The 23,675-nt window shown below is 54.4% G+C and overlaps 1 pseudogene across 1 annotated transcript; it reads right to left on the reverse strand.

Annotated features, from left to right (window-relative positions):
* Positions 1-863: 863 nt before the first annotated feature.
* On the reverse strand, positions 864-6,402 carry LOC311631154 (small ribosomal subunit protein eS6-like; annotated as a pseudogene). The gene is made up of 4 exons: positions 6,369-6,402; positions 2,158-2,536; positions 1,789-1,926; positions 864-906 (listed from the first exon to the last, which is right to left on the reverse strand). The product of its transcript is annotated as a small ribosomal subunit protein eS6-like (transcript).
* Between the last annotated feature and the right edge of the window lie 17,273 nt (positions 6,403-23,675).

Below are 23,675 nucleotides of genomic sequence, written 5' to 3' on the forward strand. Positions count from 1 at the left end.
TGCAGTGCCCATGCCGCCTCCTCTCGGCGGGAGGAAAGATAAGGGGGTTCCACAGGTCCTTGGGTCCCTTTTGGGGCTCACGGCTTGGCCCAGGCCCTGGGAGGATTCCATCTCCCCACACTACTTCTTCCTGTCCCACCATGGCCCACCACTCTGCCCTGGGACCTCGTCCTTCCCCCGCTCCACCTCACCGTGTCCTCCAAGTGCTGGCCTGTTTCTTTTCCTGATTACCCCCCCCCACCACCACCACCACCATCTCCCCTTTCTCACAAGCAAGGAGGCAGGATGGGCAGGTCCCAGGGGCTGAGAACTGGAGAGCACAGCCCTGGGCAGGGATGCTAGGAGCTGGGGGAACCGACAGAGCCGCCCTGTGCCCACAGCAGGACAGAGCGTGGGCGCAGCGGACCGGGTGCGACAGGCGCCGTGCGGCCAGCGTGGGAAGCTGGCGCTGGGGCTGCAGCCCGGACTGCGCTCGCCCTGCTCCTTCCACGGCCTCTGGGCCCCCAAGGGGGCGTGCCGGCAGCCGGTGACAGAGAGCCTGGCCTCTGGAGAGCAGGACTCGGACGTCTCCACGTGTTTCCTTCCAGGGGAGCCGTGTGGCCGTTCTCCCTCTGACCTCCCGCTGCCTCCCCACCTGCACAGCTGTGCTCTGCTTCAAGGCTCCAGGGGGACAGGGAGGCATCGACGGGCTCTGCCCGGGCTGGGGCTGGCATGGGTGGGGGAGGGGCAGCTGGCCCCACCCTTTGCCCCATGGGTGTTCAGCTCGCGCACATCCCCTCTGGTCCCCCGGACCCCAGACCAGCCTGTGTGCCTTCCTGAAGCCAGGCGCCCCGAGGAGTTTGGATTTATAAAGTGGGACGGTTTTACGGGTGTCTGGGCACGTGCTTCATCTTCAGATGGCGCCTCCTAGAGGGCAAAGATGGGGCGTAATTCACCCCCAAATCCTTGGAAAGGTCTTGCAAAATGTTTATGCTAGTTACTTAGTTAAATAAACGAATAAGAGTGGAAAATATGGTAATTTATGCATTTATGTTCTTCCACAAATAACTACCAAGCAGCTGATTGGTTCGAGACCCTGGAAGAATGGGACACAGGCCTTTCCCAAGGCCTCCGAGGAGGGAAGTACCTGCAGTGGGCACCCCCCAGGCGGACCTCCTGGGCACCACCGGCGGAGTGCCTGAGGTTACCAGGTGGCCCTTCATTATTGCTCCCGGGGCTGGGTGGCCACCTTCCAGCTGTGCCCTCCCCCTCTCTGATGCGATCCTGGCCAGCCCTTCCTCCGCCGTGGCCAACAGAGGTTTATTTCTGAAGGCCCTGCCCTGGGCCCACACCTCCGGGTCAAAGTCCAGGCGCCTTTAGCTGCCCATCCGAAGGCCCCATCCTCTTCTCAGTGTCTTCAGCGCCTTCCAGTCTCCGTGACCTCCAGTTTGGCCATTTGGGGGCACTGGCTGAATCTCCGCCTCACAGCCTAGCAGCCCCCCTTCCTCAGTCATATCCCAGTTTCCATTTCTCTGGCTGCCCACGAAGTCAGATTCTTTCTGAACCTTACTGGCTGCCATAATGAAAGAGCCCCCCCCCCCAACCCCCACCCTGCCACCCCGTGTCTGTTCTGGTCTATTTGTTACTCTTAGGAAAGGTCACTCTGGACTGGACTCGGACTGAGAGGGAGAAGCTCTCAGGAAGGACAGCCTCTGGCTCTTGGTCTGTTCCTGGAATTCTCTTTGGCCTCTTCGTTCTCTTAACCCAAAGTTTAGCATATTATGTGGCCTCTTCCTTTTTTCTACCTACTGTGCCGTTTGTTCAGAGTCGTTACACCAGCGTTTGCACCACAGGACCCGTGGAGTAACAAGATGCTGAATGTCAGGTGGTTTGGTCTGAGGTTTCTTACCTTCTTTGTTTAGGGGCTTTCTCACAACATATTGGTTTCTCACAACTCCCCCCCCTCCTCCTCCTCCTTCTAGTATATTTCTGTTGATTTCAGAGAGGAAGGGAGTGGGATGGAGAGAGAGAAACATGAATGAGAGAGAATCATGGATCGGCTGCCTCCCGCATGCCCCCTACTAGGTATCGAGCCTGCAACCCAGGCATGTGCCCTGACAAGAACTGAACCTTGGACCCTTCAGTCCACTGCCCAATGCTCTTTCCACTGATCCAAACTGGTCAGAGCCATCGTTTTCTTTAGAGATTGATAAGTTTGCGGATTCTGCTAGCTCTTTGGGACCCTAGGCGATGAGGCACAGTGGTATCAGGAAGACCAGAAATATCTCCCCCTGTCCCCTTTTTTCACAATGACCAAGTTGAGAACACTGAGACGGACATCCACAATGCCACCCCCCCCCCTTCCCCCCAGCAGATTTGCGCTTTCTCTCTCCAGACCTCCTGGGTCTATAGCAGGAACGCCCTTAGCAGCAGGCAGGCAGGGCCATGGGTCAAGACCCCTGCTTCATGGAAAAACCCTGTGTGCTGTTCCCACCACTGATTCGAACCACATAACCCCTCCGTACCTCACCCAGAGCATGGGCTGCAACTTCTGTGCCTAAAAGGTAGGAAGCTTGTGTCCATTGTCTATTGCAATGAGTTTCTGGCAGCCAGAGGCTGGGAAAAGATGTTCAGCTCCACTGTGAAGCAGCTGACTGCCTCCCAGGCACCGGAAAAAGAAATGGTTCCTTTTTAATCTAACTTGCCTCTGCATTGCACCCACCGGCCCTCTGGTGTCCCTGGAACTCCAGTGCTCTCAAGCCCAGAACCTGGGCAGACAGAGACCTGTCCTCCTGTCCTACATGCTCTTGTTCATAAATAATAATAAAAGCGTAATATGCTAATTAGACTGACAGCCGGAAGACCTTCGGGACATCATTCCAGACGTCCTTCCAGACGAAGCCACAGTGATGGAAGCCGAGGCAGAGGTGGTTAGGGGCAATGAAGCAGGCAGGCAAGTGGTTAGGGCAATCAGGCAGGCAGGCGAGTGGTTAGGGCAATCAGGCAGGCAGGCGAGTGGTTGGGAGCCAGTAGTTCCAGATTGTGAGAGGGATGTCCGACTGCCAGTTTAGGCCTGATTCTGCAGGGATCCCTGAAGGATAGGGCCTAAACCAGCAGCCTGACATCCCCCTGGGAGGTCCTGGATTGCGAAGGGTGGAGGCTGGTCTGAGGGACCCTCCCATCCCCCCATGCACAAATTTCACGTACTGGCCTCTACTATAGAAATAAAACCATCCCCCCTCCACGCAGTGAGAAGCCCAGCATTGCCCCGGGTCTCTGAGGACTCTCCGGGGCTGGTATCCCCATGGTTACCTCTGGCTTTGATCTCTTGGGTTCTCTGAACTCATCATCTCTCTCTCCACTGCCTCCTATGACTGATGCTTCAGCTCAAGGGAACACGGCCATTAAGCAACGTTTACACTCACACAAAACAAACAAATAAGACCTTGCCATTTTCTTCCCAATTAATTTAGCGGATTTCATGGAATTTTGACAGGTTCATCATGTTTCCGGCAGTTAAAAATACCCTCCCCTCTGGCTCCACTCTCTGACACTGCATTTCTGGGCTGTGACTCACAAAGTCGCCCCACAGCTGGGGTTGAGTCCTGTCTCCTCCTTTCACTCTAACACCCCCTCCCCAACTCCAGGGCACCCTCAGACCCAGGCCTGCAAGCAGGAGGCTGTGGCCTATGGTCCCAACGGAAAGGTCAGGAGCAAACACGGCCGCTGCCCGGGCCCTCACCCCCCTCAGCAGGGGGAGGAGAGACGCAGGCCCTGGACCAGCCACATCACCCCAGCTCCGGAGACCCCTGACTGAGCCCCTTTCAAGCCCGTACCCCAAGCTGCCTTCAAAGCTCTCTGGCCCACAGACAGCGTGCCTTCGCCCTCTGGGTTTCTTTCCCAACTCCACACCGGAAGTTCCCAGGGAATTTCCCTTTGCGCGTTCGCACATGCATGCTACACACACACTTTTAAAACAACAACAACACCAGTTCTCTGTTTTAGTTTTTAAAAAAGACGTTTTTATTGACTTTAGAGAGGAAGGGAGAGTTAGAAACATCAATGATGAGAGAGAATTATCGTCGGCTGCCTCCATCAAGTCCCTCCTGGGGATCGAGCCTTGCAACCTGGACATATGCCCTGACCGGGAATCGAACTGCGACCTCCTGGTTCAAAGGTTGATGCTCATCCACAGAGCCGTACTGGTTGGGCTTTTTTTTTTTTTTTTAACTCAAAATGTTTCCAATACTAGGAAAGAAATCTCCATTTTTTGGAGGGGAGGAAAATAGAACGGAAGAGCAAGTTTTGGGGTACACTTTGGGATAGCTATGCTGAAGTTTATTTTCTAAGTAAAAATCAGGGTAAGGGGTTTGACAGTTTTCCTACCTCTTCCATGTGGGAGAGGCAGCCTAGGAAGCGAATACTGCAATGTGATCCAGAGCTCTCAGATGGACAGGAGTAGGCCTTCTAACACAGGGCTCAATGATCCCCTCCAACAGGGACCGCCGCATAGATCTCCCTTTTGTAAAGGCTCTGAACAGTCCTGCGGGAAGAAGACCCACTCAGATGTGAGAACGGATTGTCTCCCAAACTTATTCAGCACTTATTCTAAAAATAAATAAATAAATAAATAAATAATAATAATAATAATTGTTATTGTGATAACATAGCATTTATACTTTTAACCATTTGTAAGCATGCAATTCAGTGGCCTCAAATGCATTCACAACGTTGTGTAACCATCACTATTGTACTATCTAAATCCCGAACTATTCATCACCTCCAATAAAAACTCTGTAGCCATTAACAAATAAATTCCCCTTTCCACCTCCTCCAGCCCCTGGTAGCCTCTCTCCCACTTTCTGTCTCTAGGAAGTTACCTGTTCGACACAATATTTCCCCTTCTCTGTCCCTAAGCATAGTGCTTTCAAGGTCTAGCCAGAGTGTAACATGTCTCAGAGCTTTGCTCTCATTTTTATGCTGAACAAGGTTTCATTGTGTGGATACACATTTGGTTTGCTCATTCATCTGTTGATGGAGGGGGCTTAGCTTTATTTCATGCCCGATCTCTCATGGGCCACCAAGGAGGGTCCCTGGAACAGGTCTCAGACCGCTGGTGTATGGAGCCGCTAGAATATTTGGATTTGGGATAGGCCAGGATTTTCTTACCCCCATGGTCGGCAAACATGCGGCTCTTTGGCCCCTTGAGTGTGGCTCTTCCACAAAATACCACGGCTTAAGAGAGTCTATTTTGAAGAAGTGGCATTGGAAGAAGTTTAAGTTTAAAAAATTTGGCTCTCAAGAGAAATTTCAATTGTTCTACGGTTGATATTTGGCTCTGTTGACTAACGAGTTTGCCGACCACTGTCTTACCCAGGCAGTTGGCCCAGGCACTGCCAGAGGGCTCTGGTCTGCTTGGCCTCCAAGCAGAAGCCTGAGGGGGGAAGCCACCTAGAAGGTACCCAGGAGGGGTGGTCAGTGGCCTGCCCCGGGGGCAAGCAAGGGCGAGCCTCTAGCCCTCACAGGACACAGGACCCTGCTGTGCGCGGGGCCCCGCGGGCATGACTGACAGCTCAGGATTGGTCACATCTGTCGGGGATGCCTTCTCTGGCTTTGATGACAGCAGTGGACAGCAGCCAAGCTTGAGGGGAGCAGTTGCCTGAGAGGCCCTGGCCCCCTCCTGGCAGCCCCACAAGTGCACCCTGTCCTCCTCCAGGAGCTGGACAGGCTGTTCCCAACCAGTGCCCCGCCCCCCCCTCCGCCACGTCTCCCCCTCGGCCCTTCCCACAGAAACCCCTTTCTAGCAGGCCTGCTGGGACAGTGGGGTGAGGTGCGTGCCCCCCGGGGTCCACCCCCTTTCAGAGGGCCTGGCTGCCGCCCTCCTCTCCCGGGGAGGACCTGGGACAGGAAGTGGGGAGACTCCCAGAGCCCTGTGACTGGGCCCCTCTGGGAACCTGGAGGCCTGGGCCAGCGTGGCCTGACCTTCAACTCTGAGTGTGACCCCTCTTGGCAGTGGCTCTGTGACCTTCACGACCCCTCACAGCGATTTGCAACCTGGGCCCCCCCCCCCCCCCCCCCCCCCCCCCCCCCCCCCCCCCGCCCCAGCCTGCCTGCCTGCTGGGCCCGGGCTCAGGTTACAACTCCCCAGAGCAGCGCTGGCCGGATCCGCTCATTCTCCTCCCCACAGATTATCTTTTGAGCCAGATAATTATTTGAAGGTGCAAAAACCTTCTGGAGATGCTAAACAAAAACAAAAACATCAGAGCATCTCTGGAAAAATGGTAAATAAGTGAGTGTTCATCCTTCTAATCTGGGAATAGGCCACCTCCCCAGACCCGGACCTGCCTTCCAATTAAAGGTCCTTTACCCTTTGGCCAAACTCCACCCACCGTGGGCCTCCGGGGACACCGCCTCTCTCCTCATGGCCGTGGCGCCCGCCGCTCCCCACCTTCCGGCTCGGTCTGCACTCCGGAGGGGGTGTGCACTCTGGCTGTGGGCCCGGTGCAGGGATAGTATCTCTCCCCCCCCCCCCCCCCCCCCACTCCTCAGACTGAGGCATCCACGCGCAGGGCTTTGCCTGGGACTCTGCTCTGGGGGAGGGGCTGCTGTCCCGCCCCAGCCCGAGCCAGAGAGGGGGTTCTGCAGAGCCCAGTGGAGACTCAAAGGCAGGAAGTAGACGAGTATTTGCAGTTTGTAAACTGAGTGAGGAGTGGGAGTTGGAGGGACCCGTGAGCACTGAGCTTCTCCCCGAAGCTGTGCTCAAGGTGGAGGCAGAGGTGCCCCCGCAGCACAAGGTGGAGGTGCTCACCCCTCCCGCGGGTCCGCTCTCCTCAACTGAGCCCCGGGAGACCTGCCTTCACAGAGCTCCCGCTCTCTCCGGCCCGCCCGGCCAGCCTGTCCTCAGGACCCTCTTTCCTGCCGCAGAGCCCACGCTGCCCTCACAGCCAGACCTCCCGCCCTCCTTCCCCTGTGGAGCCCACCTCGCCCCTCCTGGGTCCCGCCTCCCCTCCCCGCCTGGTGTCTCGGGGCCTGGATTCAGGCGGCAGCAGCCTCTCCCAGGCTGCCCGGGCTGACCCAGGAGCCAGGGGCCTGGGCACTGCAGCTCAGCCCGCCACTCCCTGGCTGTGTGACTCAGGGCGAATCACGCCCTCTCTGAGCCTCGGTCTCTCCACTTGTAAACGGTGCAGTTGGAGGACAGGAAGGCTCAGGCCTCGTCCAGCTCCATCGCCCCAGCTCTCCAGAAAATGTCACTCACACCAGGCGGAGTGCAAACGCTGCTGACTGTTGGCTCTTAATGCACCATGGTGAGGCTGCCCCGCCCCGCCAGGCATCGCCCACAGCGGGAGGAAGGGGCATCTCGTGCCATCTGCTTTTCTCACTCAGGACTGGCCTCAGCTGGCCTGTCCTCTCCCCAGGCCCGGGCCCCTCCCAGGGCTGTGGCCTTCCTCTGGCCAGGCCCTCGGTGGGGACTCATTTCCTCCTCCTCGCCCGCCCCGCCCCGTGCTCTCCCCGGAGCCAGCACGGTCTCCGCCGCCTGGACGCTTCCTCGGAGGCAGGGCCGGCCTCGGCTTGGCAAGTGCCTCCTCGCTGCTGATGAGACTTAATGACCGTGGGGACTTGCTTTCCTCCTGGCCCGGGTGACAGGCGCCTCCTGGGGAGCTCAAGGACACAGGGCACCGCATTGTTCTCCGGGGAAGCCCAGCTGCCCGCTGCAACTGCTCCCGGTCTGTCAGCTGCCGCCCGCGTGCTCCTCCTTTGCTCTCCGGGGTCGTCCCACTTCCCACCCCGAGGGGCTTGTCCGGGTGCCCACCCTCGGGGATCGGAGCCCTTCCCCTCCCGGCGCTGCCGCCTCCAGCCGTTCTCCTTCGGGGTGGCCTTGCTGCGAAGTCCACCGACACCCTAGTCCCCGGGACTCGACCTATGGGCGCAGTTGGCACCGCCCATCCCACTCCCTGAGCCAGAGTTCAGCCCCCCTGGCCGCCCCCGCTGCTTGTGGGCATGCCCGGGGGCTCGGCCCTTGGGTCTCTGTCCTTCTCTCTCCTTCCTCACTCAGGGTGCCCTGCCCTCCGTAGGCTATTGATTTCCAAATGCATGTCTGCATCAGAGAGATGGCTGGATCCCACCCAGAGCACAGCCACATCCTTAGAAAGACCCCCAAGGCCTGCACCCCTTGCCCCGTCATCTCCCGGACCTGCTGCCTACTCCGGTCCCCTCTGTGGTTCACGGACACCCAGACCCAGCCTGCCTCTCGGCCTTCGCATCGGCTGTTCCCCCACCTGGAATGCTGTGTCCCCGTGAACTGTCCTCTCCTTCAGTTCTTTGATCAAATGCCACCTTTTCGGTGAGGTCTTCCCTGATGACTCTCCTTGAAATTGCAACCCCCACCCCACCCCTCTTTCTCTCTCTCTCCCTTCCTCGCTTTATTTTTCTCCATAGAACTCAGCACCCACTGACAGGCTATGCCTGTTAAGCACATCCATTTGTTCACTGAGTGTCTCCTTCCTCTGGGGTTTTGGGTTCGGTTCACGGTCTCCCTGGGGCCCAGCACAGCGCCCGGGCACACAGGGGTCGATCACAAATATCGGTTGAGCAAACGAATGGCTTCTTCCATCGATGTCCCTGAACGGTCGTTTCCATGTTCTGGTGTTTTTGTTTTTGCAGAGTAGATCCTGGAAGTCAGGCCGTTCTGTCAAATGGTCGTACAGAGTATTTTTAACTTTAATAAACAACTCTAGATTATTTCTCAAGATTATTTTTCCAAGAGGTTGTAGCAATTATGCCCATTTCCCCACTGGTGCTGGATGTCCCCGCACTTGAACTCGGGCCAGCGTGCTGCGGGAGGGGGGCTGGCTCTCATTGTTTCAGGGTTCATTTTCCTGACTAATTAGAGAAGGACGTGTTTCTTGTTTATGGACCGCTTGGATTCCTATTTCTGTGAGTGTGTGTTGGTCTTTTTTTGCTGGGGGACGGGGGGAGGGGGTGTGATAGGGGACACAGCTGATCTTCCCTTATGACTTTGTAGAGGGCATCTTCATTTTTTAAAAGCAAACCCCAGGTGGTTCTATGCACGGAGGCTCCGAAGCTGCCGCTCCAGGGCGAGCACACAGGTTTGCACTGCCTGGCCCGCCCTGGGGTCCTCGCCTGCTTTGGAACTAACGATGTTTTAATGTTATTTCCCCCTGTTGGCTCTCTGTGTTTTCTACAATAAACTGGTGTTCCTTAAGAAAGGAAAGATATTTAGAAACCATCACCAGAAAATCTTGGCGCTATCATGCTATGTGGAAAGAGCATTCACAATTAGGGGGCACGTTTTGATGACAGCTCCATCAAAAGGCTCTCTGGAAATAGAAACGCCAGCAGCGAATCAACCAAAGAGAAAAGGGGGGATTGTGGTAGTTCTTTCTCACGATGGGAGGCAGGCGGGGAAGGTGAGAGCGAAGCCCTATGGTAGGGGTGTCGAACTCAATCAGAGAAGGGGCCAAAATCTAAAATCCAGCCTAAATCGTGGGCCGAATGGTTTACTGAACAGTCATAAACTGACAATGTCATAAACTGACAGCGGAGTGCAGTGATGACAGCGCGGTGCGGGCCACATCGCAAGGCCTGGCGGGCTGGATTTGGCCCGCGGGCCTTGTGTCTGACACATGTGCCCTATGGGGAAGGATGAGCTGTTGGGACGATGGGACTCTGGTTACAACCCAGGCGTCACTAACCCATCACTCTGGGGGTCCTCAGCCCAGGCTCCGCCTTTCTCAGGACGCGATCAGAGCCGGCAGGCAAGGTGCCCCATCGCCCAGGGCAGCAGGCAGTGCTTCCCGGCAGCATCGCGGCTGTGCTGGGGCTGCAGTCAGGCCGCTCTCCTGCCCAGCCCTGTGCCTGGCCGGGGCATCTGGGTCTTTTGAACCCTAACTGGCTCCCATCACTTCCTGGATTCTCTCCTCCTCCTCCACCTTGGGGCTTGTTGGAACCAGGAGCACTGTCTTCAGCCCAGATGTGACTTTGTCCAGACCCTGCACATCTCCCCCCCCCCCCCCCCCCCCCCCCGAGCACCACACCTTGACCTCCTGGCCTGACTCTCTAGCCTGACTTCTGTTCTCATGAGTCCTGGCAGGACCGCCCCCCACGGTCCCAGCTGTGACTTCGTGCCATGAGGTTGTGGCACATCCTGACTGTCTCACCAGGCCCCTGGCCCTGCCCCTCCCACCTGCCCTGCTTTTGCCTGGCCTCACAGCTGACAGACTCACCAGCAAGACTCACTGTAGGATGCTCAGGGACTCCTCACCAACCCTCCTTCTCTAGCCCAGCTTGGGGAAGTGGGTTGATTGGAAAGGATAGGAAGAAGTATTTTAAAAAATAAATCTTTATTGTTCAGATTATTACAATTGTCCCTCTTTTTCCCCTCCCATAGCTCCCCTCCACCCGGTTCCCACCCCACCCTCTGCCCTTACCCCCCACCCCCCCCACACACACTGTCACACTGTCCTCATCCATAGGTGTACATTTTTGTCCAGTCTCTTCCCGCACCCCCACATCCCTTTCCCCCTGAGAATTGTCAGCCCACTCCCTTTCTATGCCCCTGATTCTATTATATTCACCAGTTTATTCTGTTCATCAGATATTTATTCACTTGGTTTTTAGATTCACTTGTTATAGATACGTATTTGTTGTTCATAATTTTTATCAGGAAGAAATATTTTTAAAGCTTTTTTTGTTTGGGGAAAAACATATGGAAAAGCGACCAGTAATTCAGGCACCTGGAGGAACCAGTACCCTTCCAGTCCCCGCTGCCTCCACACCCGCTGAGCTGTGTGTACATACATGGTCTTAAATGGGATCATGCTGTTACTCAGCTGTGTTTTTCACTCACCCATATGTCATGAGTATCTTAGAGGATGCCAGTGATGGGAAACATGTTTTTCGTCTCCTAGAATGTAAATTAAATCCCACAGGATTATTTTCCCTCCCGGCGTATCGTCATTTTTGCTTCTTCTGAGGCGGAAACTTTATTCATTCCCGATTTCTCTCCCCTACTAAGAGGTGACGGGTTTTCAGTGGGGTGTACAGCCACTACAATAAAGACAACATATCCTAGTCCTCTGTGGACTCTGTGGTCACATGCCTGCGTCCTAGCCACCAGGGTTCAAGCAGATTCAACCTGTACGCACTGTGGTGGTTTTATATAGGTCCACAGGTTCTTGGACGCCCTTTCTTTCATTGAAGATGAAGCCTAACTCCCTATTATACAGGATATATATTCCCTATGCTGTGCTTTATATCCACATGACTACTTGGTAATTGCCCGTTTGGGCTTCTTAATCCCTCCACCTTTTTACCAGCCCCCTAAACCTCTCCCCTTTGGCAACCATCAGCTTGTTCTCTGTGCCTATGAGCCTGTTTCTGTTTTGTTTGTTTGTTTGTTTTTTTCTTTAGATTCCACATGTAAGTGAAATCATATGGTATTTTGTCTTTTTCTGTCTGACTTATTTCACTTAGCATAACACCCTCTAGGTCCACTCATGACAGGTGTGAGGTGACATCTCCTTGTGATTTTAATTTGCATCTCTTTGATGATTCGTGACCTTGAGCATCTTTTCATGTCCATTGGCCATCTGTATGTCCTCATTAAAGAAATGTCTATTCAAGTCCTCTGCCCAATTTTAAATTGGATTGTTTGCCTTTTTGGTGTTAAGTTGTAAAAGCTCTTTAAATATTTTGGATATATCGGATGTACCATTGGCAAATATCTTCTTCCATTTGGCAGGTTGTCTTTTTATTTTGGTGATGGTTTCCTTTGCTGTGCAAAAACTTTTTAGTTTGACGTGGTCCCATTTGTTTATTTTATTTCCTCCATCCCCTTGCCCAAAGAGACATATAAACACACACACACACACACACACACACACACACACACACATAATTAATAGCAATGTTGGAGAGGTTACTGCCTGTTTTTTCCTAGGAGTTTTATGGTTTGGGGTCTTACATTTAAGTTTTTAATCCATTTTGCGTTTATTCTTGCATGTGGTATAAGAAAGTGGTCTAGTTTCATTGCTTTTGCACTTAACTTTCTAGTTTTCCCAACATCATTTATTGAAGAGACTGTCTTTATACTCACTGTATTTTCTTGCCTCTTTTGTCACAATTTAATTGACCATGTAGGCATGGATTTATTTCTGGGCTCTCTATTCTATTCAATTGATCTGTGTGCCTGTTTTTATGCCAGCACCAAGCCGTTTTGATTAATATAGCTTGTAGTATAGTTTGATATCAGGTAGTGTAATACCTCCCACTTTGTTCTTCTTTCTCAAGATTGTGTGGCTGTTCCGGGTCCTTTGTGGTGCCATACAAATTTTAGAATTATTTGTTCTAGTTTTGGGGAAAATGCCACTGGTATTTTTATAGGGATTGCATGGAATCTATAGACTGCTTTGTATAGAACAGACATCTTAAGAATGTTAATATTCCTATCCTCGAGCATGGATATGCTTCTATTTATTTTTATCTTCTTCATTTTCTTTTAATGTCAATTTTCTGAGTACAGGTCTTTAATCTCTTTGCTTAAATTTATTCCTAGATATTTTCTTTATGCAATTGTAAATGCAATTATTTACTTAATTTCTCTTTCTTTTTAAAAAATATATTTTTTTATTGATTTCAGATACAAAGAAAGGGAGAGATATAGAAACATCAATGATGAGAGCAAATCATTGATCTGCTGCCTCCTGCAAATCCCCTACTGTGAAAGAGCCCACAACCCAGACATGTCCCCTTGACTGGAATCGAACCCGGGACCCTTCAGTTTGCAGGCTGACTCTCTATCCACTGAGTCAAACCAGTTAGGGCTAATTTTTCTTTCTGCTAGTTTGATATCTGAAGATTCAATTGGTTTCTGAATATTAATTTTATGTCCTGTTACTTTCCTTGAATTCACCTATCAGTTCCAATAGTTTTTTTTTGTGTGGAATCTTCAGGGTTCTCTCTATATGGTATCATGTCATCTGCGAATAATGACAGTTTTACTTCTTCCTTTCCAATCTGGATGCGTTTTATTTCTTCTTCTTGTCTGATTGCTGTGGCTTGGATTTTCTAAGCATCCATATATTTAAATACCAAAGTCACTCTTACATCTAGAAGCTGTTCCCGATATGCCGGCTTCCAGGATGGGTGTGTCGCTGTTAGGAATGCATAAAAACCACCCCAGTCATCGCCACTGACATTTCTGCCTCTGTCTTTTTGGTTTGTGGTTTTCACTGATCCATTGCTTTTTATCGGAAATCCCTGGGGCCAGGAAGTTTTTAAGTTTTTTTTTGTGTTTATTTTTTTTAAGGGTGATTAGAAAAGGAATATAGTACTATGGTGTTTATTATATAACCCCCCACCATCAGGGTGAGTGGCTGGCGGTTCCCTTTAATAAAAAATATTGAGATAAATATTCATTCATGCGATGTATGGATAGTCCCAGGAAATGGGATAAACACAGCTTAAGATTAAGTGTCAGTTCAAGCCACCAAGTGAGTTCTGTTCAGGTCAGACTTAGCCCCCACATGACACACGTGCGTGGACACACATGGCTGGTCTCCGGAGCGTTGGGATTTGCAGAGAGAGCAGTGATTGCGAAGTGCAGGCTGAGTACGTTACCATGGCTTCGCCGTGTGAGGCCCAGGCCCTGGGACACGCAGAGGGCTCCGTGCTCAGCGTGTGGGTGACCCTGGGAGACCCTGACCAGTCTCTTGAGTGTGGGTTCCCTTGGGGCTCTCTTCCCGCCCTGAAACACTCCTCTCAAAGGACCTGGCTGTGCAGTCCCAAGCCCTGGAGAGCCTGCCTCCTCCCGCGGGGAAGACCTTGCCTGCAGCCCAGGCTGCTCAGTCTCCTGCCTCCAACTTGCTGGGCGGGCGCTGACGCTGGAGCCTCGGGGGCTGGATGGAGCCCCCCAGCCCCTCATACAGATGGGGGGGACTGAGGCCCAAAGCGGTGAGCTGTACGGACTCACAGCCAGAGCGGGAGCCAGACTGGGTGGCTTCAGACAGGGCCCTGTGCTGGGGGCCTGCTTGTTAGAAACCCTCCCGGTACCCATCCACCCAATAAAGTGTTCGCGGTTTCCAGCCCCCACTTTTTTCTTGGGGCGCAGCGGGAGGACCGGGTCACACAATCCACTCTCCCCCGCCTCCCAGGTCCCACTGACCTCGGCCCTGGGTGGGTGCCCCGCTCCCCGCCCCTCCCTGCCCCCCCGCTGGAGCCGGCCTGTGTATTGGGGGGACCCCCGCACCCCCGCTGGAGCCGGCCTGTGTGGGGGGACCCCCCCTCCACCATCCCCTCCCCGCGGGCGGCGGCCCCGTGCGGGCTGCTCTGCGGCGCCGGAGCCGAGCGCGGCAAACCACGCCGCACTGGACGCCATTCAAGCTTTTACAGGCCCTCAAATTGGGGCTGGAGCCGGAGAGGAAACACTAAAACCCTGTGTACACACTCCCGTCTGCGCGCGGCGCCGGGAGCCGGCGGCGGGGGACGCGTTCGCTGCTCCGGGCTCCGCGCCTCCGCCTGGCTCCGCTTTAGAGGCGGCGCCGAGGCCGCCCGGACCGGCGGGGGGCGGGGGGAGGGGGCACAGAGGCAGGCAGGGTCCCGGGGCCCCACAAACCACGTTCTGCAGGCCTAGCTCACCCCGCACCCCCTCCCCCCTCTGCACCCCGCACCCCTCCCCTCTCTGCACCCCACACTCTTCTCTCTCCACCCTGCAACCCTCCCCCCTCTGCACCCCGTACCCCCTACCCCCTCTGCACCCCGCACCCCCTCCCCTCTCTGCACCCCGCACCCCCTCCCCTCTCTGCACCCCGCACCCCCTCCCCTCTTTGCACCCTGCACCCCCTCCCCCCTCTGCACCCCTCACCCCTCCCCTCTCTGCACCCCGCACCTCTCCCCTCTCTGCACCCCGCACCTCTCCCCTCTCTGCACCCTGCACCCCCTCCCCCCTCTGCACCCCGCACCCTTCCCCCCTCTGCACCCTGCTCGCCCCGCAGCCAGATGCAGCCCACCCGCCCTCTGCAGCTCTGGGACGGTGGGCTCTGCGGATGGCCAGCCGCCTCCCAGGCTCCCTGTGAAGGTGGAGGAGATGCTGGCGGCAGGGACACAGCCCAGAGGCTGGCCGGGCATCCCCGCGCTCAGGGGCCGCTGCTCTCCCAGGAAGCAGCGGGAACAGCCGGGCACACGCTGAGTGCCGCACCCCCTGTAATCTCATCCTCACAGGAGCCTCCGAGACCAGACTGGAACCGCATGTTATGGGCGAGAAAGGAAAGCGACAGGGACCGGCTGGCTCATGCAGGGTCACACAGCCGGTGAGGGGCCGGGGGGTGGGCGCCCAGGCAGCGGTGTCAGAGTGGTGGGTGCATCGCTGGCGCTCGGAACTGCTGGCCACCTGTCTGTGCCCCACGGCGTCCTCAGCCTGTCACCGAGCTCCCACACCCAGCACCCAGCCCGCTTCCAGGTTCACTGGTGCCTAAGCACCTCCTGCCGCACCCCCCCACCCCGTACCCCCCTCCTTTGCATCTCCCTGGCTTCTGAACCCCCGTCCCCTACCCCCTCTTGGCCTTAGCTCGGCTCCTTCCCCGGGGCGGGCGTGTCTCCTGGCTGCCTGTGCCTTAGGCCCTTCTCGCCACCCCTCCTGACAGGCTCCTGTTTTCTCTGAGCTGTGCCTCCTCCCTGCTCCCAGTCTCCTAACTGCCTGACCTTGGGCCATCCGGGTCCGAGGATGTGTTTGTCCCTGAAGCTCTGGCCCAGTCTCTTGTGCAGGGCAGGGTCCCCCATGGGGAGAGTGTGTGTGGGGGGGATGAATTTGCACAGATGGCAAATCTAGGGGGCGGGGTGACATCTCTGGGTGAAGGGAGCAGAAGAGAGGCCAGGCCAGCTTGCCTTAAGGAGGTGGGGGACAAGGTGGGCATCAGCCCATGCCCCTGGCACCGCGGCCAGCCCAGGAAACAGCCAGGACGGTGAGATGTCGCCTTGGCTCCCCTGCTCAGGGGTGCTGGGGGGCTCTCTGAGCCCTGCCGCCGTCACCCCCTTAATGGTCCTGTCAACAGGGCCTCCGGGGCCCTGCTCAGTCTCAGGGAAGGACAGACACCCCACAGGGGTCTGAGCTCCCTCTGGCTGGGCTGCAAAGGGCGTCTGTTCTCCAGGCCTGCCCATGTCCTATATGACACCAACCTCAGCTCGAGCCTCGCCAGCCTATACTCCGCTGGGCAGATAGCGCCCCCACCCTGCTTCCCCAAACAGCCCGACCCCCAGTGCCCACATGCAGAGACCTGGCCGTGTTGTAGGAATCACATGGCCGTAGGAAACGGGGTCTGGGTTCGAGTTCTTGCATGCAGATCCATGAGGTCTTGGCAAGTTGCTTCGCTTTCCCCTTAGCCCACGGGGGCGATATTACCGACTTCTCTCCAGACCCAGTGACCGGAGGGCGTGAGAGGCCCCGGGACGCTGTTAGGGCTCAAGTGTTGCTTTCTCCGGTGGGAGTCGCACACTTGGGGTGACCCAGACCCTCGAGATCATCTGGGGGCTGGGCCGAGGGGATGGTCCAGTCATCGGCCCCCACTGTGAGGAGGGAGGAACTGACGACGGGAGGCCCATGTCTCCTGGTCTGGCCCCTGCAGGGCTCAGAGCTGACGGGGAGAGTGTTCTCAGCTTTGACCCCTAGGGGAGGGGTCCATGTTCCGGTAGAAGCTGCTTTGAGTCTGAGGTGCCACAGATGCCATGTGGGACACCCCGGACGCCAGGCAGAGCTGCACTGGTGCCCTGTGGGTGAAGACTGGTTTGTGACCACATGGGAGCCACTCCAGGGCCTTCCGAACAGGACAGGGTGCTGGGCGGGGTGAAGATCTGTGAGTGGGAGCCTCAGGGGATGCCTACAGGTTGGCGATGCCCACAGTTGGTGAGACCTGAGGGTCTGGGGATGGGCACCAGCTGCTGCTCCAGGTCGCTGTGCCTTCCGAGGCAGGGACGGGCTGCACGGTGTGGCAGTGCCCTCTGCTGGCCATGCTGGGCCAGCACAGGCTGCTCCTTAGCACTAGGAGCGTCTCCTGGGCCCTGGACTCCAGCAGAAGGGACCCTGGGAGACAGAAGGCTCATTTCCATTTTGCAGGTGAGAACACGGAGGGCCAGAGAAATGAAGGCAGCTGCTCAGCGTCCACCGCTTCTGGACGCTGAGCCATACCCGCCCCGCTGGGCTCTTCCTGCTCCGGAGAGACTCATGTCGTGGAGGGTAGCAGGACTCAGGCATGCTGGAAATAGCACTCCTCGTGACTTCATTAAAATCAGATTAGGTCTCACTCCACGCTGCAGGGCTGTGGGAATGCCTTCTCTCTTGCTGTTGGAGGCGGGAGTGGGACTCTCCCTGCCTGGGTCTGTGCAGGAGCTCAGGAGTCTTACCGAATGCCAGGAAATGTGTGTGTGTGTGTGTGTGTGTGTGAACTCCTCAGTATATCACGACCCTTGTGGAGCTCCATGCCCAAGCCTCAGGGGCTGTGCCACAGCTTTGCCAACACTGGCAGCCCAGGTCACTTCTCCTCTGATGCCCACACAGCCCAGCCCTGCCACCCCACGTCCTGCCCGCTCCCTGGGGGGCACTTCTCCCCAAACCACCTCTCCCCCCTCTTTCTCCTGTCCCCAGCCCCCAGTCTAACCCCCTTACACTGCTCGAGATGCTGGAAATAAAGCAGGAAAGTAGGTTGACTCGGGGGGAGGAAAATCAAGATCAAACAGCCGATGATTATCTTCGGGTACGTTCCTCCCCGTCTACACTCCGTGCTGGGAGGTGGGGCGGGGCAGGGTGTGCTGTGTCCTTGGTGTAACCTTCATGATGCCGCTAAAGCCAAAAGGACATGGCTTAGGCAGGAAGTAGGCTGGTTGAATCCAGTTGAAGAAACCTGGGTGGAAGGGGATGAGCATGCTGGCTGCCCAACTCAACCAATCAGATTTGAAAAAGACGTGAGACAGGAAGTTGGATAAGGAGCTAAATGCCCCGAGAGCGTGGGCTGCAAAGCCAACCTTATCTGGAAGGAGTGAATTTGGGGTTCCAGGTGATGATCTGGAGGGTGCCAGCGTGACCCTCTGGATTCTGCAGCTCCCAGATCCACAATCCTGTCTGGAAGCTCTGAGCAGTAAGTCTCCACTCGTGGCCATAAACCGCCAGCCTCGTGCCACCAGCGCCCTGAGGGGGGCGCCCTGGGCCTGCAGGACCTGGAGCATCTGCTGCTTCCAGGCCCTATCCTAACCGGGGGAAGTTCCGGTTTAAGTATGAAGATGGCAAAACAAACGAAGCCCCAAGGACCAAACTTTTATGTTAACAGTGTAGGCGTAGCCTACGTATAGTTTATCTTTGAACTATTGCAATAGTCAAGAGAATCTAACATATTTATGACTGACAGGCTAACCTGCTGCTTCCAGTTTAAATATGTAATAGGACTTAAAATTGTGGTTTCAAGTTGGAAGAGGGGAAAAAATTGACTCCATTTTTGTGTACATTAATGGGATTTTAGAGAAAACTAGTGCTTTCGTATATTTTATTTCTTAGGCTAGTAAGAATGTATTACTTGGAAATATTGTTATATCTTATTATAATCTTGTTAGGATCGTGTTTCCTTTGTTAGGCCACTGAAGTGCTTACAAAGGAAATGCACTGTATTAAATGTATAAACACAGCTCAAAGTGTTTAGGAGGATTTAATCAATTAAGTTTGCAAATGATTCTTAAAGGAAGCTGAGGGCCTTTAAGTTGAGTAAATAGGACACTAATCAAAGAAAACGGAGGGCCATTGTCCTTATCTTTCCATGTTTATAGACAAAATAACAGGATTTGTAAACTGACCGTAACAGCTTAAGGAAAACTCGGTTATTTCTAGTTTAATGAATGGAACATTCATTAAAAACCCAAGTAGGTAGTTCTTTCTGGACTGTCCTCAGACATAAAAAAAAACCCAAACAAACAACCAAACACAATTCACAGTGACAGCTGTTAATAAAACAGCTAACGTTTATGGAGTGCTTTACACTGACCGCCTCCTTCAGATAAGAGGCTCTGGGAGGTAGGAGCCTGCCCAGTCCACACCTCTAGGGAGCAGTGCAAGCTGGACTTGAGCTGGCGCCTGAGTCCCGAGGCTACACTGCTAACCAGTGTTGGATCCCTTTTAGGGTTTGGGCTTCTAGAGTCTGCCCTTGGGATTCCTGGAGAGCGGACCACAACTCCCCTGACGTTAGATCAGTCAGTGCTACGTTGTCAGCACACCCACCTGCCCAGTAACACCCCCCTGCCCCGTCCTCAACAGAACTGGGGGGCTCTTGCGTGCTTGGATCTGAACCCTAAAGTACCATTTGTGGGACTGCCACGTGTGTGTGTCTGGCAAACACTGAAATTCTGATATCCGCCAAGGCCTTGTGAGCAGGTGTGCATGTTCTCTTCCTCGTTGCATACATTAACCATTTTCCCGCCCTAGTCATGTACACAAGCAATGCGAATGGTGCCTGACGTAACAATACAGTTTCTGGGTAACAGAAAATTCAGGGTGGGGGGTGGGGGGGGCGTGGTGACTGGACTAGAAGAGGAATTCGCATGGCCCAGAGACAAGGCAGTGCCTAGTGGGGTGTGTCTAACATTTTGTGCAGAGGCAGTGTGCCCTCATTCGTAGGAGGTTGCTTCCTGCTAGGCAGACACATGGGGCACAGTGGTTTAGTCACTTGGAAGGTTCCATGTGGGTGGTTTGGATGTAGAGAGGTTAAAGGGGTGGACTGTGTTGGGTCATGTCTGTGTCTCCCACTTGCCTGTCTACACCGTCCTCTAGACTGTGGAGGTTGCAAGTTTGAAAACCATATTCCTAGACTGTTAAGTTCTGCCAGTGAGAGGGGACGGTTGGAGATTGGCAGGGGGTGATGGGGGAAGCTTTTGGGGGGAGGGTGGGGTATCTGGCAGCAGCCCTCTCTGTTGCAATGGCAGCAGGGCGGCAGCAGTGACCACAGCAGCCACAGCTGGTGAGTGTGGGCTCTCGGTAACTCTGCTTCCTGCAGGTGCTAAACTGTAGGCATCCTGACCTTCCACTCCTGTTCCGGCAGCAATTCCAGCTCCTTTACCACAAAGCTCTGTGTTGAATTCCCTCTGCTGGAGATGTTTGCAGTGGTTTCCGTTTGGTGCAGGGGAAACTGGCTGACGGATCGCATCCTCTGGTTTGCTTTTTGTGCCCAGTTCTTGGATTTCAAGAGAGACCCATCTTGCAGCATCTGTGCCAGGTCTGTCACGTCTGACTGCGGGGTACCGAGGGGTGTGCATTGACCACATTGCACCTGCCCCGTCCCCAGGGCTGGCACCCAGAGGGCCACCCCACATGCTGTGTTAAATATTCTCACACACGCCCCCCCCCCCACCCTCCCCTTCTAAACTGTGTGGGGATTTCTCTGCAATAAAAGTATACATTCAGGAGTGAAATTGCTTTTGCCAAAGATCACAGGTACGACCACTACATTTGACTAAGTACTGTGAGATTGTGTTCCTCAATGGCTGCACCTCCCCCCAATGTCATTCTCCATATGCCATTTTGTAACGATGTCTCCCACTTCACATAAGACAAAAAATATAAACCGTTTCAACTGTGGTAAATGAAGGTATGAACTATAGTCAATTTCTATTGAAACAACTCAAACCATTTGTATATATAAAAGCTTAACATGCAAAGTGTCCCCCTCAGAAGTTCCACTGACTGGAAGTTTGATCACTTGCTATGACATGCGCTGGCCACCAGGGGGAGGTGTGAAACAAAGGAAGGCCCCTGGCTGGCAGCCTGCAGTCGCTAGCCTCTAGGGACCCGTGCATGAATTTTGTGCAGTAGGCCCCAAGTGTTTAAGATAACAGCTTCTGGAATGAGACTGAAATCCCAGTGCTACTGTGCACTCGTTGTGTGACCTTGGGACCATTGTGTAATGTCCCTGTGCTTCAGCCTCCATTTAAAAATGGAGGTAATGATAGTACCTACCTCATTCGGATGTTATAAGAATTAATATTAATAAGAAATAAATGCACAAAAAGTGTTCAGGTGTTTCCTGGCATTTAGCAAGAAGCCAAGGAACACTGGCCCTGATTGTTGGACATTTAAGTAATTTCCTTTTACTGCTCTTTCTCAACAATGTTTCCATGAGGTTTATGCTTCTCTTGTTATTATTATTGTTGTTGTGGTAAAAGACACATAGTGTTAAGTTTACCTCTCAGGCTGGGGATTCCTACGGGGCAGGGGCTCGGCGGCAGTGCCAGCCTGCGCCCAGCAGCCTTTCACTCGGGACACCTGCTCTCCACAGAACCACAGGCCCGCCCAGGCCGTGTGATCAAGGCCAGAGGCTGGGCGGGCCCTTCCTATGAATTCCTGATTTCTGCAGATCCAACGTCCTTCCCAGGGTTCCCCTGGGGTTGATGAGACTCAGAGATCCAACCGCAGGTCGGGCAGGGGAGTACCTGTGCATCGAACCCCAGGCTCTGCCATTGTGTGTGGCCCTCTGCAATGATGCCACCTCTCCGGACCTGTGGCCTCGCCTGTGAGGTGAATGCTGGCATCCAGACTCATCAGCAGTGCTCCCCTTGGGGCCTCAGGTTTGTTACCTGTGAATCCGGGGACATCACGCACCTTTGCAGGGTGATCGTGAGGATTGGTGAGTTTGCAAATTGGTTGGCCCAGTGCCTGGTGGAGATTTTTATTCCGTTTCCATACTGCATGTTCGGTCTGCCTGACCCTATAAGTGCCCTGTGCATGTGACTGGTTGGCATCCCACCTGCACACTGAACGTAAGGCCCGCAGAGCCCCGCCTGCTTGTGTTCCAGAGTCCGCTGGAGTCTGTACATCCTCCGGGGAATGCCCTGTGGGGACACCAGGCTGCCTCTGTCCCTGGTCCTGAGGCTGAGGCCAAGCTCAGGTTCGGCTGCCAGCCGCTGGGAAGCCAATAAGCAAGAGACAAGGGCTGGTGGGAGGGAAGTAGGTTTCATCAAGAGCCGGCAGTCTGAGAAGATGGCAGGCGGACGTCACAAAGTTGGTCGTAGCAACTTGACCCCAGCAAGGGCTTTGTTGTTATTCCTCACCTGAAGACATCTTTGGATATTTTTTTCCATTGATTTTTAGAGAGAGTGGAAGAGAGAGAGAGAGAGAGAGAGAGAGAGAGAGAGAGAGAGAGAGAGAGGTGAGAGAGACACATCAATTGGTTGCCTCCTGCACACGTCCTGACGAACTGGGAATGGAACCTGCAGCCAGGTACGTGTAGGTGCCCTTGACTGGGAATCGAACTTGAGACCTTTTGGTGCCTGGCCGAGGCTCTGCCCATCCAGCCACACCCGGCCAGGCAGAGCCAGGGTTTTTATAACGAAGGAGGAGGAAGAAACAGAAACAGGCCAAAGCAATCAAAAGGAGGGGACTACGTGCAAACCAACACGGTCTGTTCAGATAACTGGTCGAAGGTCAGCAATTCTCCCAGAGCCGGAACGTCTGGAGGTCCAAGTCTGCTTCTTTTGAAGTTAGCTCCTAAAATTCTTACACAGGCTGTTTATCTGCAGTCATGCGTTAGTTAACTGGTCATTATTTACAGGAACAATGTTAAAAGAATGGTGAGTGGGTTACAAGGCCACAGACTCGTATCCCTGTAGGAACTTTTCTCCTCTCTCCCTCTCTCCATCCTATCTTTATGTTTCACCCTCGGAAGGCAACTTTTCCCTCGCCCACACACATGACGAAGATACTGCCTCTGCCCACTCCTCAGGGAACCCCAGAGCTGGCTACGCTTTTCCCTTTCTTTGTTACTCCCTTTGGCTCAAAAAAGCTATCGGGGGATTTCAGCTCCAACATGGAAAGGTCTTAGAACTCATTTCTCTCATCCTCACAAGGGGAGAGCCGAGCAGACTGACAGATGCAGAGGGCGGAAAGTCAGTCATTACATGCTCTGAACACTTTCTGCTCAAGCTCACACAGACCGCTCACCATGTCTGTGTCCCCACATTCGGATGGTGAAGCCCTAACCCAGTGCCCCTGTACTCGGAGGTGGGATCGCTAAGGAAGTAATGAAGGTTAATGAGGTCATAACACGGGGCCCTGATCTGATGCACTTTGTGTCCTCAGCATGGGGCGAGCACGTGAGCACAGGGCAAGCAGACGGCGCTCTGCAGGCCCAGGGAGGGCCCGCGCCAGACCCGTCCCCGCTGGCACTTTGACCCCGGACTTCCAGTCCCCGGAACTGTGAGAAAATACATTTCTTTTTTCTAAGCCACTAGACCTACGACATTTTGTTATAACAGCCCACGCAGGCTAAGACACCAAGACACATTCTGGGCAATGAAACACCATAACAAATGAAAAGAAAACAGATACCACACCCAGGGCAGTTTAAGGTGATAGTGGAATTGGAGAGAGCCAGGGAAAAGTGAGGTCTCCACTGACTCCAGGCCAATCTGCTTCTGCTGTTGACCCCACTTCAGGCAAGACTGGTCAGCGCACCTGGGGTGGGTATCCTCTGCAAACCTCTCTCTCTCTCTCTCTCTCTCTCTCTCTCTCTCTCTCTCTCTCTCTCTCTCTCCTCTCTCTCTCTCTAATGAATAGCTGACCCGGCCTCTGGGGCCCAGCCAAGGTGTGACCTGGTAACAGAGGAGGTGTCTGTAGCCAGGGACGAGGGGAAGTGGAAATGGGGCTCATGGTGGTC

Source organism: Pipistrellus hanaki (assembly GCF_964339955.1).
Source record: "Pipistrellus hanaki genome assembly, chromosome: 12".
NCBI classification, from domain to species: Eukaryota; Metazoa; Chordata; class Mammalia; order Chiroptera; family Vespertilionidae; genus Pipistrellus; species Pipistrellus hanaki.